The sequence below is a fragment of the Protopterus annectens genome, chromosome 5.part0 (assembly GCF_019279795.1).
Source record: "Protopterus annectens isolate FY-2018-M chromosome 5.part0, PAN1.0, whole genome shotgun sequence".
In the NCBI taxonomy this organism is placed as follows: domain Eukaryota; kingdom Metazoa; phylum Chordata; order Ceratodontiformes; family Protopteridae; genus Protopterus; species Protopterus annectens.
The window spans coordinates 1871021376-1871039550 of NC_056735.1; positions in this window are offsets into that span (position 1 = coordinate 1871021376).

Below are 18175 nucleotides of genomic sequence, written 5' to 3' on the forward strand. Positions count from 1 at the left end.
CTGAAGTTGCTGTTATATCTATAGAGGTCATTGTTTCAAAGTCACGGTGCATCTTTTCTAGTAGCATATTCTTAGTAACATATGCTTAGTAATATACTCTCAAGTTTAAAGATCATGATTTTTGAGTATGATTAGGTAATTACTTAATTAATTAAATGATTGCTTAATTTTGGCGCCTTTTGTTGTATAAAAGGAAAGAGATGTATTATTGTTTTTCATTCTGAAGAAGGCTGTCTTACTGTGAGCCGAAAAGCGCTTTAAATTAAACTACTCTGTGTTCCTGTGCTGACTGGTCGTGGATTTTATTTCTTGGTTTTTGATACAAGCTGAACTATATTACCACAGGCAGAATTAATTTCAGATATACTCAGTTATTTTCCATATTGTCAACTAGTTAAGGTTTGCTTCATCTGATTTATGGCAGTGAGAAATCTGCCATTAGTTCCTCCTTCCATTTCAGTGAGTGCTGCTGTCTAATCTTTCTTTGGTTCTGACTTAGTCCTCTGGCCCCACTGTATACTGGCAGGTTAGGAAGGCAGATCAACAAAGCTGAAAGGTGGGGTGGGTAAGTAGACCATAGTGTCATCAGTGCTGCCTCCAGTGATGAAGGGCTGAGTGGAGTACTGTAGCATGGTGAATCTCTCATTTTTTAAGTGTCCTGAGAATGTCATCTGGTGAGGGCATGCAAAGGGCACTCTGTGAGATAATGAGCTCTGCCTCCATGTTGACATGTCACTTAGACACCCCACCTGCACATATAACTGCTGCTATCCCAGTCAACAAACCCTGGTCACTACCAAAAATCATGATACACCAGATGTACCTCACCATGCTCCTACACCCTCCTCTCTCAGGCAGTCAAACAGGCATATGCCTCATCATTCCTCTGTCCCCCACTGTTAGCTTCTCCAGGCCTGGGCTGTTAACTGAACCCAGGGTGTCTGGTCACATTCAAGGCTTTATCCCTCTATACCATGAAGTCAACAAAAGGTGTCTATTCTAGGTGGAGTCTGTGTGTTAAAGCTATTAATCCCATGTGTCTTGATTATAGTTAACAGTCATGGACTTCACATGTTAAGACATGAAGATGTGAAGAGCAGAGCACATATGTGAAGCAAGCAGAATACATTACTACTGGTAGAATGCATTTCAGTTGATCAATGTCTAACAACTGTGGTATACTCATTCAGAACATGGTAGGATCACATTTAAACAGTCATCGATGTATCGATGTAGACTGTTAATGTGTTTGTGTGTGTGTTTGTGTGTGTGGGTGTGTGTGTGCGTGTGTTTATGTGAGATTGAAGAAAAATTACATATATTAAATACATAACTATAGGCAGAATTTCTTTCAAATGACACAAATAATGAACTACTGAGCACAAATAGCTTTGTGATATGTACTAATATTTAAGAAACATGGAAGCCTCATTCTCACAAAAAATAAACACACATAGACTGTGACCATTCCTAACACACCACACATTATGCATTCATTCAACCCTGACTCATAATGTAATGTCATATATTCATGCTGTAAAGAAATCATTATCTAAGCCTCCTAGACCCACAAGGATCACGTCACAGTGAGACAAAGGGTTTCAATTGCAGTACATCAGACCACTCCAGAAACAAAACTATTTCAGTATTGGTGACTCCATTGTAAGATGCACAGACTCCTCATTCTCTAGGCTGAACAAAGTCAGATGGCAGCATTGTCTTTTAACCACCAGGTCTCAGATGTCTCAAAGGCTCTTAGGACCCTTGCACTAGACCAATATAACTACAACACGGCAGTTGTGCACATTGGGATGAATGATGAGGGAGATGAAGAAAGACATTTCTGAGAGCTCTGTATGCATGTTACAGATGTAGGCAAGACCTTGATACTAAGCAGAATCTTCTTCATTAATGGTGCCTATGTGCAAAGAAAATATGATTAGCTTCAACAATTAGTAAAATAAATGCTGTAATTCTAATAGCATGCTTGACAGTCCTATTTGCTTTGCAAAGGATGGCCTGTGCCTCTCATTCAAAGGGTTCCCTATACTGGCTAAATCATTTGCTGACTTCATAGTGCCTCTTTTAGGCAAGGTTTAATTAATGAACATTCCAGTGTTGCAAACATAGCATTATGAAACATGATTGAGTAAAGGTGGCTCTGGAGCTTCTAGTATGGCGCTGAACTAGAGAATCACATGGTGCTAATCACTAGACCATACTAGTAGCATTTGAATTGCCTAATTTAGCTATACCCCTTTTAAACATAGTGAAAGTGAGATGAGAAGTCAGTCGCACAACGATTTAAATGTCTAGAAGAAAGAAAAAGCCTCAAGACAAGAGATAACAGAAGAAAACATAGGACTCGCAGTGGCCATATTCGGAAGGGAAAAGTGTAATGGCTAAGGCATGGCAATCTCCCAATCAACCACATGAGTTAAGCATTTTGTCAAAAAAGACCATGTTGCAATCGAATGTGTGATACAGTTGCCCAAAACAACATTACTGTTGAAGCATTGGAGAGCTGGGGGAATGGTGGAAAATTAGAATCTAAACAACTCAGATTACAAGAGCGGATAACCCAATATATAAGGAGCCATGAAAAGTAAGGATACTATATTAGAAGAGTGGAACAGAATTAAAAATAGTTTAAGGGAATATCTCATAGAATAGGAAAATAACACATGGCTAATAAATAACAGGCATAAGATTACTGAATGACTAGATATAGGCAACTTCAAAACATGTTTTTCAATTCGGACACTGTAATAAGTACAGAACTGGAAGAATTTGAGGACAAATGGGAAGAAAGTTTAGAAGAAGAGGTAATAAAAGTGCAACTGGTGATTAAACAGAATTATTTTACTCACACCATCCAAAATGCAGAGGATATTAGTTGCAAAAATAGAAAGAAGTACTCTGAAAATTAGGGACCACAAAACATGGAGCTCAGTAAGAGATCCTGAGCAAATACAAATAAAATTTGAAAATTATTTTAAAACCTTGCACGAAGAGCAATAGCTAGAGACTGAGTAAGAGGAAAGAGTAAAAACAAATTTGGAAGGACTATGCAAAATGAGATTAACAGAGGAATAATGACAATTGCTTAAGTATCCAGTGACAAGACAAAAACAAAACATGTCAAAAAAACAGCACAACAAATATATATATATATATATATATATATATATATATATATATATATATATATATATATATATATATATATACAGGCAGTGAGGAAGAACTTGGCCTGGGATGTACTTGCACTTGAGATATGGAAATTATGTACATAACATACTACAGAAAAGTGATATATCCTATTCAATAGAATTATGGTGGAGAAAAGGATCCCAGAGACATGGAAGGAAGCAGTGATAATAGTTATACCTAAAGAGGGGAAGAACCTTACCAACCCAGGGTTGTACGGGGTCTGTATTATAACATCAAAGTCTAAAAATGCTGGAAATAGCGAAAGTATTCAGTGGGCCATTTCTGCAGCTTCGCTATTTCCTCAACTGTGGAGCAAAGGTTATGGACCGGGTTAGGGTAAGTGTGCGAATGAAGGTGAGTGTGTGATTGGACATGGGTTAGGAGAGTTAGGGTTAGGGCGCGGGTCAGGTAAGTGTGTGATTGTGTGGACGTGAGGGTTAGGGTGGGGTAGGTGAGTTAGGGTTAGGGAGCGGGTAAGGTGAGTGTGCGATAGTTAGGGACATTAGGGTTAGGGTTGGGTTAAGGTAAGTGGATAGCTAGTGGTGTATGTCTGGTTTAGTGTAGGGTTTTGTGAAGTGTATGTGTGTGGATTATTTATTTTGGTGTGCTTGTGTTGTGTGTACGTTTGTCGGAACATGCTATTCTGGCTGTTCAGTTTTCTCGTGTTTCGATTGAATGGGTTCGATATTATAACATTCAAAGTATTTAGACTTCTATGTTATAATATAGACCCGGTTGTATGAACCCATTGCTATCTTAAATTGTTACTTTAAAGTGCGCACCTCCAGATAGCAAATAGAATAGCAAAGGTGCTGCCTAGAATAATAAACAATGATCAATGAGGTTTCTTAAAAGGGAGACAAACATTTGGCAATATATTCCTAGTTAATTTACTACACCAGGATGCTGAAGCCACCAAAAAACACTTATGATGATTGGACTGGATGCAGAAAAGGCATTCAACAGGGAATATATTTGGGAGGTTTTTTTTTTTCATTTATTGCCATACTTGTTATTTGCCCTGAATTTAGAACCATTGGCAAACAAAATACAATTATCTGAAATTAAAGAGTAGAAAGTGGAGAATTAGAAATATAAAATAGCTATGCTTGCCAATGATGTTATAGACTTTTACCAAATACAGGCAAAGATATTATGCCCTTATTTGATATGTTAAGATAATGTAAAGAGTGGTACCCTATCTCATACACTACTCCAGAAGTACTAGACCTCTCAACTGTCCCTATTATGTATAGACACCCTTTGATGTTATGCAAGATTTCTAAATTTGGAAATCATTTAGAAAATTTCAAAGATAATAGTCCCAACGTTTAAACTGTGTCCATAATTTGGGATCTTTTCCTTTGTTATTTTTTTTACTTTGTTCCAAATTCTGTTGGTAAAAATTGAGAACTCTGGTAAGATAAAATATTTGGGAGTTTGGGTAACAGCTAAGTCATAAATATCACCCAAGGTAACTTGGAAAGAAATGATGAATAAAACAAAGGAGATGGTAAAGAGATAGGGCATGGTGAAAGAGAGCATAGATCAGAAACTTCAAGTTATTAAAATGTTTATTATGAAACTGATATTGTATTTTGGCTAGTCCATTTTATACCAACTAGAGACAGGGGAGTGGGCAAAATTAACCAAACTGCTTTCATGGTATCTTTGGGAAGGGATGAAATCAAGAGTTAGTAGAGAAACACTGATAAGATCAAGAGACGAAGGAGGGTTAACAATCCCTGACTTGTCAGAATACCGCCTTGTGGCTCATGACTGTGATTATTTACAGGAAACAAACTATAAATCAAACTGGAAGAACTTTATGTTAGAATGAAACGGAATAAAAGAAAACACAAGGTGATTAGGAATATTGGTGCTACCTAAACATCCTAACAGTAAAGAAGATTATAAAGGTATAGTAAAACATATTAGAAGAGGGTATAAAGAAAAATATTGGTAATTGGTTGGATTTCAGACTAAAACCTAAGGGAAGAGGTAAATCCTGCTTCACTTTAGATACAAGTTAATGTCAAGGAATGATGGTGTACAGATAAAACATTTTGGGAACAGCTGAAAAAAGGTGATAGAAGACTAACTTGAGAAGAAATAAGGGAAACATATGGAATAGACAGGAATAAATGTGTGGAAATCATCGTCCTTATGAAGATTTAAGAAAAATATTATTGGGAAACAGAGAAGAAAAAAAAATAAGCCAAGTTTAGTGCAACTTATGATAGAAGCTAGAACAGAAAGTGCAACTAGAAAAAGGGTTGTGAATAGACTATAAGGGCCTGCAAGAATGACATAAAGAGATCGTGAAAAGAACATTAATAACTAACTGGGAAAGAACACTAAGGATTGAATATCTAGAGGAACATTGGCAAAAAAATTGTGAATCCTGAAAAGGGTGCAAAGGCTAGGGCATTCCAAATTTGTGAATGGAAATGAATCCATAAATACTTTTACACCCCAAATAGACTAAACAAAATGTGGCCAATGGTAAATGCTCCACTGCTGGAAATGCCAAAAGACTTTGAAAGGATACTGGAGACATATTTTTGTGAATGTAATAAACTGAAGCAGTTTCATTTGGATCTCCATCAGCTAATGGAAAAAATCATAGGGGAATATGGCAATATTCTAAAAGGGAATATATGTAAATTATGTGAAGGACAAGAAATTCAGTCAGGCTAAAACAAAGCTGATTTCTTTGCTATGGCTGGTGACTAAAAAAACAAAAAAATGAAAGTTACCAGAGGTGCCAATTATTCAAGAAGTGCTAGATTTGATGAAAAACTAGAAGGCAGGAAGAAAAAGTCATCAAAGGAAAGGGAGGTAAGTACCACACTAGAAAGTGGCAATTTTGGGAATCAGCAATAATAAAATGACAGACTATGACATAGGTGGGAAATAATCAGGGTTTAAGTAAAGAGAATAGGGTAAGGGCAGAGGTTTGCTGTAGTACTGGAATAAAGAGAAACAGATGTGTTGAAAGGGTCTATATCATATGAGCGAATCGCACAAATTGCGAACGCTCATAACATCGAACGTACCGGACCTCAAAGTGCTTTTTCTGAGATTGCGGTACAGTGAAAAATGGGATATTTGCCCTTTCCTCACTGTAGTGTGATCTCAGAGTTGGAATATATATTTAGCGGGGGGTGGAGGGGCACAGCCCCCACAATAGGAAGTTCGAGGTCTGGTACGTTCGATATTATGAGCATTCACAATTTGTGCGATTCGCTCATATAATATAGACCTGTGTTGAAAGACTCAGCATTAAGCTTATTTTGACCTTCTTATAAAAAACTGTAAAGTTGGCAATGGGGTAGTTCCATCTATGTATTAACATTTTCTAATAAAAATATTGCTACCAGTTCTAGAAAAAGAAAAGTTCAGAGTTTAACTACACACCACTTAATTCTTCAGTGCACTCTGACCAGTTGTACACTTTGTGATATGTCAATAAAGTGCAGCTTAAAAAGAAGTTAAGGTGGCTCCATTCAATACCAGAAGTCTAAAAAACAAGCTGCCTGAACTTGAATTTCTGCTGCATTTGGAAGTTGTCTATATGTGTAATCACTGAAACCTGGTTCAAATATCCAGAAATATTCTCTGTATATTGGGGGGGTCTATATTAAATCACCAAGTGCTTAAAAACGCGAACGGTGATTGATCAACCCTATGTAAGTGAAAGCTTACAATGTGGAAGTGTCAGAACAGTGATTTTTTTTTCCCTTGGAAAAAAAATCGCTATTACAACAAAACAAAATAAATAAAATAAAATAAAAATCAATTTCAAACATTACATTAAGTGGGGGGCTGTGCCCCCCACTCCGCCTACTTAAATATACCAACTCCGAGACCGCAATACAGTGCCGAAAATGGTAAAGTACCAAAGCAGCCAAGCAAATTCTTTCCCAGAGAAATAATTGGCTTAATAGCCATTTCGATATTTTGCATTTTCAGCCTTTTAAGTTCGACCAAGATGCATTCTAAAAAATGCGTCTTCGGTCTTCTAATATAGACCCTATTGGGGTTTAGGACCTACCACACCTTCAGACCCAATGGCAACTTTGGTATTGTATACATATTTGTCAGAGGCCATAGCACCTCCAGACAGATTCCCAGAGACACTTCAAATTACACTAAACAAAATCAGCTATCAGCTTATCCCGTGCCACAGGACCCCTTCCATGACCCGAGAAGTTCATGATGTCATGGATAAATTCCCCAGAAATTCCATCATTTTGGTAAACTTTAACCACCCATCATTTGACTGGAGCATGTAAAACTTTAATGTAAGATATGCTCAGAAGTTTTTAGACCTATAAATAAAAATCCAATGGGCAGGATTGTTACCAGCCCAACCAAAGATCAACATTTTCTTGACCATGGCATTTACAAATCCAGAGTCCTATCTAAACCCTCTGAAAACAATATATCAGAATTCAAAGACTTTAGGTGCATAACTCACATCAAATTCCATGATAAAGTCTCAAAAGTCATTTATAACAACATCATGCTGAACAACACCTCAGCAGGTAGATTCAGCAAGGAATTTTATATTCTCATAAATAAGTGTATAGAATCAGCAGTCCTATCCAGATAGAAGTATAATGGTAAATTTAAAAACAAATTATTATGATGGTCTACTAACAGAAATAAAATCTACAATAAAAGGAAAAAAATCATTAAAGTATACAGTAGATCTAATGACTACCGACTCAAGGAATATATTATGAATTTGACCAAGAACTTAAAAAGACTATAAGAACTACTGAGGGAACGTATAAGCTCATGTTGGCACCTGAAGCCAAGTACAATTACAAATCCTTCTTTAGTTTTATCAGAAAACTAAGAAGCAACACTCATGAATAAAAAGGTGTAACTAGAGTGGAGCAAAGGGTGCAGCTGCCTGAGGCACAAAAATGTTAGGGGATGTGAACAGCAAATATCATTTGATCTTCCATGCACTACTGGCTTCCATTTATGGCACATAGGTGCTCCTCAACTTAAAGTTTAGGAGGGTAGGGGGTCAGATTGGAGGATGTTCCCTGTCCCAGAATAGCTATCTACACCTCTGCATGTATGACCAAGTAGACATTGGTAATATACTAGCACATAAATTTAGGGCAGATTTCACTCCTGAGATAATCATCTAAAGTCCTACTGTCCCTGCCTTTCTCACCCCCACTCCATCATCACTAAAGAAGCGGTATTGAAATTGCTGTCTAACACAAAGAATGCTTCCTCCATGGGACATGATAATCTGTACAGCTGTTTGTTAGATAAATAGTGGCAAACATGCCATAGCAGAACCTCTGCATAAGATATGTAACCTGAGCTTGGCTCCATGCTCAGTCCCAGAGGGTCTATATTAATTCAACTAAGGTTCAATTCAGCAAACCTTTCATCGAACCCTAACCATCAAACACGCACTTCAGTGAACATTTCTCATCGAAACAGGGAAACTAAGCACTTGGCCAAAACAACACTGGAACAGACATCACAGTATGTAAAACCCATCAAAGTGGGGTTCCCCTAACTATGAATGCCAACTCTGAGATCGCACTACAATGGGAAAAATGGAAAATTTGTGCTGCTGGCCAACTGTTGCCTTTCCCTATGTAAATTTTTTTTCACAGATATGAAGATTCGCTAAAATGAATGTTCGATGGTTAGGGTTCAATGAAGAAAGGTTCTCTGAAGTGAACCTTTGATGGATTAATATAGACCCCAGTCCCTGTACTATGGCCTACAGCACTGGCTATGATACTCACTAAAGTAGGCCCTATTTCTGATTCCATAAACTATAGACCTACCAGCCTGACAAGCCTCATTTGGAAGGCCATGGAACACATTCTGACAGACTTGATTAACACTTGACATTAAAAATCAGGTTAGATTCACAGCAATTTGGTTTTATAAAAAATATATCCTGTCTAAATTAACCCAGTAAAGCTTTTTGAGAAAGTAACACAGGTTGTTGACCTTCGTCTGGCCAAAGCATTTGACACCATCTCCCATGCTAACCTAATTAACAAACTGAATGCAACACAATGTGGTAAGATGGGTAGCAAATTGGCCAAAAGACGGAACGCACATAGTGCAGGTTGCAGGGGTAGAATCAGAGAACATAAAGGTGACCAGTGTTGTACTGCAAGGCTCATTGCAGTGATTACTTATGTTCAGTATTTACTTTTCTGATCTACAGACTAAAAACCATAACCTATGGCTACTCAAGTGTGTAGATGACTGCAAAGTGGGAGTCATTGTCAAATCCATTTCTGACACAGAAAGTCACCAACAGGACTGGTGTATTGCAAATGAGCTTATATTAAAGGCTAACAAATGAAACATTGCTGCATTTGATAGACAAAAAAAACTGTGCCAGCATATAGCATTGAAAACACCCAATTTCAAAATGAAAATGTAGTTCAAGATCTGGAAGTATGGGTTAATAATTTCTCCTTTGATCACCATGTAGTAATCATTGTCAGGAAATCCTTCTACTTGGCCCAGCTTATCACCAAAGGATCATTATTCAGACCAAATCAGACCAGTTATAGAACATAATATCCCCTTTGGAATGTATCTCTCCAAACAAATCAAACAGTTAGAAAGACCCCAGAGGTTCCTAACAAATAGAATCACAGGCTTAAAATCCCAAAACTGCCAAAAAGATTAGAAATACTGTTTGATTTTTCTGTCTCACAGACTCCTTAGAGGAGACCTATGCCTTGTCTTCACAGTAGTCGGAGACACAGTAGTCCAGGACCTCTGGTACCTTCACAAATCAAACAGTCCAACACATACCTGAATAAATGATCTAAACCTGCTTCAGCAGATCAGATCAGGAAAACAAGGTGGAGAGACATATTTGTTACTCAGCATTTCCCTCAACTCTGGTATAGAATTTCCCTGCCAATAAAGCAGAGTGGAGTGATACACTATATTCTTCAAATAATCCATCCAAAAGCAAGGTAAAGCAGCTCCACGACAACAGCTTGTCACAAATCCAAATTTTTATTAAGTGCAAACGTTAAAAAAATCACAATATAAGCACTTTTGTCTGCTTCTGCAGACTTCATCAGATACAGATGGATAAAATCAAAAGAATTAATTTAAATAAATAACACCTATCAATATATTGGTACACACCCACCCCTTCTAACAGCATTTAATGTGGCCCAACACATTTTTCCTTTAAAATGCACACCAAATAAATACAATGTATAACAATACTAAAATACTTGCATTAAAAAACCTTTTTAGCATGTTACTTCAATAAAACTTTCCTACTTAAATTAATATTTTGTACCCTTATAAAAATCAAAGTATAAAAATAGAAAATGTAACTGGGTATTCACAATCAATATATATTTAAATACTCTTTAACTTTTAAAGTTACAAGAAATAAATGTAATCCCAATGGAAGGACTAATAGCATAATGGTTGAGGTGCTCATCTCAAAAACAGAAAGTACAGGGTTTGACTCCCACCAAGGCAACCCGTCAAGTCTACAAAGGAACCAAACCCAGCACCAACCCATTAACCCATAATTATACATATGTACATTATAAATAATATCATTGTTTATGCATAGTTTGTAAAACCTTGTCTCAGATAAAAAAAAATCATACCATGAAATTTTAATTTTATATATATATATATATATATATATATATATATATATATATATATATACATAGGTTCATAGGTAGGTACTAGGCTATTAGCCCTAGGGCCTATATAAGCCTAGCCAAAAAGGTACCCTGGCTTTCGCCACCCAAGAAAATTATTTTCCTGTGCCCCTGTCGAGCAGAGCCACAGAAGTGATCCCTGGGGTGAATTTCCTATTTCCCTTCCAATCATCAAGATTTTTCTTGAAGAGTGCTAATGAGGAGCTCTGTTTGACATAGATAGGCAGTCTGTTCCAGAGTATGGGAAGTCTCTGAGACAGGAATCTATCCCTCCAGCATGTTCTGTTTATTGTGCTGACAAGGTTTAGGTCCCTAGCATACCTCTCAACCTGGAAACATCAAAAATCTGGACAAGGCCCATGAAAAATAGGTACAAATCTGTACGCTGTTTAACATAAAATTTGCATACATGATTATGTAACCCCGCCCCTCCAATGGAATTGTGGGATACCAACTTTCAAATGCAAACCGAAGAGCAGACAACCAAAATATGGCACCAGAGTCCCCCTGCAGCCATTCCAGTGTCCCATTACCTGGCTATTTTTCCCCATTTACCATAAACACCAATGTGTGCATACTGTTTTACTTCTACAATGATTTGGATTTTATTTTTACATAGCACAATGCACAAACACCAATAGACATCTGTTAAAGCAATACTGTCTCACAATGAAAATAGAATTGGTATTGAAACTTCTCTGCTCTTGCATTCCTGTTGTCACTTATAATCTTTTCCAGTTATCTTTGAGATCCTTTCAACTGCAAAGTGTTGGGGAAGCATCCTATCACAACTATTCATAGGTTCATAGATTAGTACCAAGCTAACTGCCACTGTGGGCCATTTTAAGCCTAACCAATTACCTCATCTGAGAATCAAACCCTGCACCTTGTGTCTGTAATGTAAACACCTATTTCCTGTGTGAATGCTGTGAAATACACTGTCTGAATTTCAAAGACAGATGCTTCTCCAGTGAGCAAGCAGTAATCAGATCATTCCCCAAAATTAGACATCTTTCTGAATGAGCATGTTCTCAACCCTCCACATTTTTATTCATAAACAGCTGACAAAGCTACCTTGCAGTATGCATTCCCATCTCAGAATTCACTTACTTGTGGCACTGGCACTATAACACTGGGGATATTGGTCTCCAAATGTCAATTCAAGGCACTGCTGGGTACCTGTCTACTTGTAATCAGCAGCACACAAAATAAGGAAATCTGCCTTCACTTTTAAACTCCTATTAGGTTTTTCTTTAAAAATAAATAAAGGCAAAACTATCACTATCATAGTATCGTTCTACATTTAAGTTCCAATTTGTTCTACCCTGTAGACCAGCTTCCTAGACAATGCCCTATCAATGTTAACCTGTGGATACTCATTTCCCTTACTGTCAAGCACTACCACCTCTTGACAATGTTTGCTAAGTGATAGTGATGTTCATATAATGATGGATACATTTTTGAAAGGGAAATGATGTAAGAGCAAAAGTCCCTGTAATCCAAAAGTCATCTACCTCCATAAATCTAATCGGCATATAGACAAAACCAGAAAGCTGACAAACTCCAAAGAAAACTATTTGAAGACAAGCACACAAAAAATACAAACACAATAAATATTTTAAACAAGAAACTATGTTGCCCCTGCACCACCACATGGGAAGTTTTACAAATCCATTAAATGCTACTTGCAAACACAGCTTGCTGCAATATTTAATTAAAACTACAATTTCAGTTCAGGGGTAAAATCAGAGAATGTTACAGCTACGTTTTAACATTCAGCTCTGTTATCTGCCAATGCCAGAATCTAAGCTAAAACTGTAAAACGGCATAAAAGATCTCAGCAGGACTCGGAGTTAGAGCTGAGATATAATTTTAACAGCTTATTAAATATCAAAATCCACAGCAATGCTTACTCACAAAGAAGTACCGCCAGTAGAGTGTATTCTGGATGTGTAGAATGTGTGAGCATGAAATTTATGAGATGCTGGTCATATTGCCTAACACATGTCTGCCAGAATCAAAATATGACACAGAGGTGGAATTTCATGAGGAGAAAAAATATGCTTCTCATGGAAAGGGCTACGAATACCAGAATTTCTTTTAAACTTTATTTCAGACATTCTTGAAAATCCTTATACTCAGTGCTTCAAGAGTAAAAGTTTAGGAGTACCATAATTCCTTTTAGATTGTGACTTTCAGATAATGGGTTAAGACCATTATCATTCTTTTCAATGCACCCTTCATATAAGGAAACTGCCATCATTCCTTCTAAACTGTACCTCTCAGATAAGTGTTTAGCACAGCGGCTGTTACTTTCAAACTGTTCCTCTCACATAAGATGGTGGGGTTATCATTATTATTTTTAAATTGTACATATTAGAAAAAGAATTAGGACCCCCAGCATTCTTTTTAAATTGTGTCTTTCAGTAAAGGAGTAATGACCATCAGAATTCCTTAGAATCTGTGCTTAGGAGTTATCCACACCTCTCAACTATAAAGAACTCTGCAGAATGTCCACATGTTTGTGCCATATATTGTTTCTCATGACATTTGTGTTTTTCTGGCAAATCATTTTAGATTACAGTCAATAAATCTAACAGTCATTTGATTTTTCAGACTTCATATCCTTTAGAAAATGATTGCAAATTTAAAACCAGTTCTCATAGCTACTGTCTAGGTTTGTTAAGAAATCTGTACCTGAATTTTGGCCCTTGTCTCTGTCCCCATCTCCCGATTCTGGTGCTAAGATGTCCAGAGGTATGGTTAACATAACCAGCATTCCTTAGAACCCACTCCTCTCAAATAAAATGAATAAAACTACTATCAGTCCTTTAAAACTGTGCCTTTCAAATCAAGTGTTAGAACTACCATCCATCCTTACAGATCGTATCAGTCAGATATCAGGTAAGAATTATCCTTATCACTTTGCACGCCATATGTCAGATAAGGATAAGGGTTTAAAACTAAACGTTTAAAACAGTGTCTTTCAAATAACATATGGCTCAGCACATACCTTTAAATTGGTATTTCTCAAGTAAGAGGGGTAGGTCTCTATCTTTACCTGCTGTACACTGTGTCTCTCAGATAAGTGGCTTGGCGGCCCACCTGCAAAACGCCTCTTCAGTCTTCATCCTGTACCATAGAAAAAGTTCCGATTAACGGCAACGCATCAACGAAAAACACCTTAAGCTCCTGCTCCACATAAAACGACAGGCTCCACGAGTCGCGACGAAAACAGCAGCAGCATAACTTCCTTTCAGCCCAGCCAGCATTTTAAACAGAAGCCCGCTTAAACAGTCCAGCCGGAAATGTGAGCAGAGCTCAATTCCGATACGCTGGTAGCAAGGACGGCGCTGACGTCATCGCGCACGTGATGACGTCAGCGAAATAGCGCGAAATGTAAAAATAAACTGGAAATAAATCGGAAATGATGGGGTGTCACTCGGGAATCGTGGCACCCCATCATTTGGACCCCAAAACTCGGTAAAAACCGAGTAATTCGGGACGGTTGGGAGGTCTGGTCCCTAGAGCATGTAGCTCGGAGGGATTGGGATTTCTTTAAGTGGAGCATGTCCAACAGCTCTGGGTTTGACATACCTTTGTATGTTAGGCAGAGAGCGCCTCTGAGTAGGCGATATGCAATGGAGTAAAGCTGGAGTTTTTTTGAGACGGTCTGCATAGGGCATCTGTTTGAGGTCAGTAATACTCTTTGTGAGGTATTTTTGTGGCCTTTCCAGTTGTTGTAGATGTCTCGTGAGGTACATACCAAAAGGGGCATTGTACTCTGTAATGGGTCTAATGAGTGATGAGTAGAGGGGTACAATGACCTCTTTTTTTCTGGATGAGAAACCTTTTGTGATGAGGTGAGCCATGCAGAAGGATTTCCTGATCACTGTGGTGATGTGATTATCAAAGGAGAGACTACTGTCCACCTGTTTCCTAAGGTCTCTTATCACACTTTCAGCATTAAGTAGACTACCACTTATGTGGTAGTTCATGGATACAATGTTTTTACCAAAGGGGATGACAATACACTTTTTGTCATTGAGCTTCAAGCCATGGCTTTGACACCAGGCATCTGTCTCAGTGAGGCCCTTTTGAGGCCTTTTGACAGGCAGCTGACAGTAACTTTCTCCTTGTTTAGGCTGGCGAGTGGAACATCAGTGTGCCTGACTATAGAGTCACCTATGACTAGAGTGTTGGGTACGTTGTTATGCCTTATGGGCTGTGATTGAGTGGCACACTGAGTTTGTGGGCTATGTGTTATTTGGGTTGTGTTGGGGGATGGAGTTTGCTTGCATTTCTGCTTTGGAGGTCCCTGATGCTTGGGCAGGTTTTTATTGAGAGCCTCCGCGAATGTAGGTGTGTGTTTTGTGCTTCTATGTGTGTGTTTTGGTGGTGTAGATTTTGAAGGACTATGTGATGAGTGTGGTGTGGTGCAAGTGTTTACCTTCTCCTCTTGACTGTCTAGTCCAGTCTTGGGTGAAGAGAACTTTGTTGGGTGGTAGGAGGAGAGGGTTGTCTGTGTACATGAGGCAATTGCTGCATTGCCCCAAGATGCCCAGATTCATCAGGTAGACAGGAGAAATCACCAGGAGCTGACCCTTAGACATGCCTGGATAGGTGCTTATTTATTAAGTACTAAAAACTGCTTTCTTCTAGACAAGTGAGGAATGTTGAGTGCTGTAGTAATTTGCAGCTTATTTAGTGCTTACAATGAGTTCTGAACAAGTATTGAGTTCAAAGAAACAGATTTGAGTGCTGAAACTAGAAAACTGGCTAGTTCTAAGAAACAAAATTAAGCTAGAAGGCTTCCCTCCAACACAGAAAGGTTTGGGGGCTCAGAAGCCTACAAACAGTCTAGACCACTTACAGGAAATGCAGGAAACAAGCTTAAATGTTTTTCTTCCCCAGATGCTCTCTTTGTACACAGTAGGAGTGCCTGAAATCAGAATATGATCTCACTGCACTCAGTTGAGTGAGCAAATGAGATGGGCCCAGAAGGAGTATCCAAACACAAATTTACAAGAGGGGCGGGCAGTTTCAAAACCACCAAGATTAACACCAAAACAAAACCAGGGATGGTGGGTGGGGAACTAACTGAAAAATGTAGATGTGTGTTTTGTGCTTCTATGTGTGTGTTTTGATGGTGTAGGTTTTGAGGGACTATGTGATGAGTGTGGTGTGGTGCAAGTGTTTACCTTCTCCTCTTGACTGTCTAGTCCAGTCTTGGGTGAAGAGAGCTTTGCTTCCAGTTTGGCTATATAAGTGCATCTCTCACAGGTTGTAGTGTTGGGTGGTAGGAGGAGAGGGTTGTCTGTGTACATGAGGCAATTGCTGCATTGCCCCAAGATGCCCAGATTCATCAGGTAGACAGGAGAAATCACCGGGAACTGACCCTTAGACATGCCTGGATAGGTGCTTATTTATTAAGTACTAAAAATTGCTTTCCACTAGACAAGTGAGGAAAGTTGAGTGCTGTAGCAATTTGCAGCTTATGTAGTGCTTACAATGAGTTCTGAACAAGTGCTGAGTTCAAAGAAACAGATTTGAGTGCTGAAACTAGAAAACTGGCTAGTTCTAAGAAACACGATTAAGCTAGAAGGCTTCCCTCCAACACAGAAAGGTTTGGGGGCTCAGAAGCCTACAAACAGTCTAGACCACTTACAGGAAAGGCAGGAAACAAGCTTAATTTTTTTTTCTTTCCCAGATGCTCTCTTTGTACACAGTAGGAGTGCCTGAAATCAGAATATGATCTCACTGCACTCAGTTGAGTGAGCAAATGAGATGGGCCCAAAAGGAGTATCCAAACACAAATTTACAAGAGGGGCAGGCAGTTTCAAACCCACCAAGATTAACACCAAAACAAAACCAGGGATGGTGGGTGAGGAACTAACTGAAAAAAAACAGAGTCAAAACTTACAGTTCAGTTAATATTCAATGCAACACAAATAAATCAATTAAAATGCTGTATTATTTGAAAAATGTGCAGATAAAAGGTACTTAAATTCTCTTATACGTCCAGTTGAATACAGCTAGATCTTAGCCGGCCAAAGCTCAGGTTTTAAGCAGAAAATATTCCAAAATGTACCACTTAAATAGGCAGTAACAGAATATCAATGAATGAGACTACCCCCAACTGTAATTACTGTCTATGCAGGAATTGTAACAGGCAATAAAATCTAGCAAGCACTAACTGAAAAAACAGAGTCAAAACTTCCAGTTCAGTTAATATTCAATGCAACACAAATAAATCAATTAAAATGCTGTATTATTTTGAAAAAAGTGCAAATGAAAGGTACTTAAATACTCTTATATGTCCAGTTGAATACAGCTAGATCTTAGCCGGCCAAAGCTCAGGTATTAAGCCCAAAGCTCAGGTTTATATATATATATATATATATATATATATATATATATATATATATATATATATATATATTATTGACCACCATCACCTTTCCAGTGCCTTTAGCTTTAGGATACACCCAATAGATTTTCATTTAGCCCCAGCCAGGATCCTGCTTCTAGGTGTAATTGCCACATCAATTCTTTCTTTTCTAATAGTGGTGACCATAGTTCCCCTCTTTCATTCCTTATCAGTCTATCTATGTGCATAAACTTAAATGTATGCTCTGGATTTTCCATAATGTGTTTAGCTAGTGCATTGTTTGAATTCTCTTTCATGATACTATATAGATGTTCAGAAATCCTTTCTCTTAATCTCCTATCCGTTTTGTAATTCTTTCTCTCAGTCACCTATCCGTTTTGCCAACATAGTATCCTGGGTCAAGGGTACATTTTGCCAAGTAGATTACTTGCTTTGTTTCACAACTATTTTCATTAACCTTATACTGGTTACCCTTAACTTGAAATTGTGCTCCTTCATGCAAATATTTGCAATAATGGCATCTCCTACATTTAATGGTCCCTTTTTGTTCAAACTCCAGCCCCTAGTATTGGGTATAGGAGGGATAAAAATATTAAAATTATTTTGGAGGCAGTGCACATAAACATACAGTTAAACTCTACAGTCAACGGTAGGTTAATTTTACTATTTTGTGGGGGGGGGGTTATACCCCCCCTGTGCCACCCCTACCCCCACCCCCACCCCTACATATTAAATATACCAACTCCAAGCTCGCACTACAGTGAGAAAATGGGCTAATTCCCTGTTCCTCACTGAACTGCAATCTCCCTGCACAATGTCGAACCCAAATGCTTGAATTACTTTACCCATTCGCTGTAGT